We start from the raw sequence: 3,839 nt of genomic DNA on the forward strand, positions 1-3,839 counted from the left end.
CAAGCATGATGCTCTTCTCCAGAGACTGGCCCCTCCCCATAACCTGCACAAAGTACAGATGAAGCCTCTCCGTCCTCACTTCTGTATCTGCCTGCACTTTTTCTAAGGCAGATTTTTATTTGTTCTTTCAGAAGTTCATGGCGTTTTCATTATTCTCTAACACCACAATTCAAAGGCATCACTTCTTTTTTTCCTTATCCATTGTCCAACTTTCCCATTTATATTAGGAAATTGAAAATATCATAGCAGAGTCAGGTACACCTTAGTCTTTAAACTGGCATCCTTCCTCTTTAGCATTTTGGAGAAGCCCTTGGCAACAGATTTCCCCCATGCAGTGCATATTTTGATTATTGACTGCTGCTTCATGGTTGTTGATAATAGGTACATGCACTCTTTTCTCCCTCTATCATGATGTTGCCTGTTGGTCCAGTGGTGAGGATTTTTGTTTCTTTTCTCTTCCTCATCTTACTGTTGTGCTGTCAAGCCAACAGTTTCATAGTGAAAACACAGCAGAAGGACCCTCTTCCCTATCCTGTGACAGCCTCAAAATCACATTCACCAAGGTGGCATCAGTAAGACATCACAACAAATACTACAGGATGTGGAGGTCCTCAAATGCAGATACTGTTGGAGAAGCTCAAGGTGAGCACTGACAACGAGCTAGAGTAAGAAAAATCAAAAGGAAAGAACTCAATCGGCTTTTCTCAAGCTGAGATAACTGATGAATAAATTCAAATCTCAAGTTTTAGTCTTAAAGGATGCCATAGGAAAAACCTTGTATGATCCAGGAAACACCAAAAGAAGTAGGAAGAAACACACAGTCACTGCACCAGAAAGAACTGATCAGCATTGAGCCATTTCAGGAAGTGCCACATGATCAAGAATCGATACTACAGAAGGAAGACATTCAAGCTGCACTGAAGGCTTTGGCAAAAAATAGGCCCCAGGAATGGATAGGATGTTCATTGACATATTCTGACAAATAGATGCAGCCCTGGCCATGCTCACCAGCTTGTGCCAAGAGTTCTAGAGGACAGCTACCTGTTTAACTGCCTGGAAGAGATCAATGTTTGTTTCCATTCCCACAAAAAGGTGACCCACCAGAATGTGGAAATTGTCAAACAATATCATTAATCTCACATGCAAGTAAGATATTGAAGATCATTAAAAAAAATTAACAACTGCCAGAAACTCAAGGCAAATTTATAAGAGACCAGGGCACCTGGGATACTATTGCTGATGTCAGATGGATCTTGGCAGAAAATAGAGAATACCAGAAGGCTATCTATTTGTGTTTTATTGATATGTGAAGGCATTTGATTATTTGAATCATAGCAAATTATGGCTAACAAGAAAGGGAATTCCAGAACACTTAACTATGCTTGTGTAAAACCTAGATCAAGAAGCAGTTGTCAGAACAGAGCAAGGAAAACACTGCATTGTTTAGAATCAAGAAAGTTGTACATCAGGACTAGTCTCCTTATCTATCCAATTTCTGTGATGAAGAAATCATTCGAGTAGCTGGACTCTTAAAAGTGTGTCATCAGGATCGGAGAAAGACTCATCAACAACCTCTTTTATGCAGATGACACGACTTTGCTTTCTGACAATGAAGAGGGATTGGAACTTACAGTAGAAGATCAGAAGTACAGCCTTTAATATTAACTGCATCTTAGCATCAAGAAGACAAAAGTTCTCACCACTGGACCAACAGGAAGTATCATGATACTTTGAGAAAAGATTTAAGTTCTCAGCAATTTCATCTTACCTGCATACATAATCAACAGTAGCCAAGAAATCAAAAGATGAGCTGCATTGGGAAAAATCTACTGTCAGAGACCTCTCCTGAGTGCTAAAGAGTAATGATGTCAAGTTAAAGATGAAGGTGCACCTGATCCAAACCATGGTCTTCTCAATTGCTTGTGATGCATCTGAAAGTCGGACAATGACTAAGCATGACAGAAGACATGGAAGAATCTATGCCTTTGTGTTGTGGTGCTGGAGAAGAGTATTGAATGTCCCTTGACAAAACTAACAGTTCTGTCCTCGAGAAAAGGAAACCAGGGTGCTTTTCAGAGGCAAGGCTGGTGAAACTCCATCTCTAATACTCTGGGCATTTAGTGAGGAGAGGTCAGTTTTTGGAGTGGTACATATGCTTGAAAGTTTGAGGGTCAACCAAAGAGAACAAGATGGATTGACACTGACAGCAGTAACGGGCTCAAGTGTGTCAGAGGACGGCGCAGGGTGGGACAGGGCTCCGATCGGCTGTTTATGGGATTGCTGTGAGTCATAGCAGACTGGACGGCACCCAGCAATGCTGGGAGCAGACAATGGTGCAGAGTTTTGAAAAGCAATCTGGCAGGGTCTAAAAAGGGTGAACACATAGTTGCCATCTGCCGTCCCACTCCTAGAAGCTGGTCCTAGAGAACTGGAAGATGTAGGTGCCCATACAAATGCCACAGCAGCTACCTCATGATAGCAAAACAGCAGAACCAGCCCAAGCCACAATGTGTATCACACAGTGGAATTTTATTTGGCAATGAAAAGAGAAGACAGACACTCGCTACGACATGGATAGATGTCAGAAACAACGCCACATGGACAGTGAGTCTCAAAGGATCACAGGCCGTGTGAGCCCATGAAAAGGAAAGGTCAGCACTGGCAGGTGGTCTGCACGCAGAAAGTGGGCCAGTAGCTCCTTGGTCTGTGGGTCCTCGTATTGCACCTCAGCCTTGTGCTGGCTCACTGTGACCCTGAGAGGCCACTGGAAAATTTTCTGGCTTAGGGTTTCCTTATTTTACTCTTGTGAAAGACTGAATTATTTTCTGCTTTGCACTTTTTTTGTTGTTGTTGAAACTGTGTTAGCAATAATGAGATAAGTTTTTGGTTAAATTTTATACTTTATTAATATTAATGTGTCATAGATACATCAATAAATACGAATGAAGTGATTAAATATTAAAACTACTCTAGTTTTATCTTCAATATAAACTAGGTTAGAATGAAAGCATTTGATGAAAAACATTTAAAATTTCAGAGTCCTTATTCTAGGCAGTTTTTAAATTTCACTTTTTATAGTGTCACATTTTGCTATCTAACATAAAGCTTCCAGTTAAGTAACTAACAGTAACCTTTTACAAAGGATTCACCTTAAAAAAGTAGTCATTTTCTTGCAGTAAAAATGGTTGAAAACTTGCATTTTTTAAGAGACGTATACATACGCAAATACAAAGTTCACAAAACTCAAGGGGCTGGGAATAACTGCAGGTCTGTAGTCTTCAGCAAGATCACAAAGCACTCAAAAATTCTTTGACCTTTTCAACCCGATTTTTATGTTTGTCTTTAAAGTCTGCATTAACATCCAATGTTAGCATAGGTGTCTCTTTTAAATTCCGAAAGTTCGTTTTCAATGTTCTGTGCAGTAGCCAGCTTTCATGCTTCTGGTGAAGTTTCTCTAAATAGCCAAGAGGAATGCCTTGTTCCTCATCACTTCCTTGTAAATCACATTCTATTTAAGCATGTCTCTGGAATAGCTTGTCGAGAAATGATTCCATCCAATTCAAGGCTTTGGCCAAACTGTTTATTCATCCGTTGTGCCAGTCCTGATATATCGTCCATTCTGTTTCACTCACGCAGTCAGATTCATAAAAATCAGATGCAAAAATATACCTGTCACTATACACAGATCGCTCAAAAAACACTACTGGTACAGACTGGGAAAAAGTTTTTGGTAATGACTTGTCAGACAAGGGACTTATATCTAGAATTTATAAAATACTCGAGCACCACAACAAGATAAAGGAGAATAATCCAATTGAAAAATGGGCACAGGATATGAA

The 3,839-nt window shown here is 40.0% G+C and overlaps 1 pseudogene; it reads right to left on the bottom strand.

The window, feature by feature from the left end:
* Nucleotides 1–3,287: 3,287 nt before the first annotated feature.
* Nucleotides 3,288–3,839, bottom strand: part of LOC102868314 — a 1,858-nt pseudogene continuing 1,306 nt past the window's right edge.

Source organism: Elephantulus edwardii, unplaced genomic scaffold (genome assembly GCF_000299155.1).
Source record: "Elephantulus edwardii isolate Elephantulus edwardi_28Jun2011 unplaced genomic scaffold, EleEdw1.0 scaffold00024, whole genome shotgun sequence".
Taxonomy (NCBI): domain Eukaryota; kingdom Metazoa; phylum Chordata; class Mammalia; order Macroscelidea; family Macroscelididae; genus Elephantulus; species Elephantulus edwardii.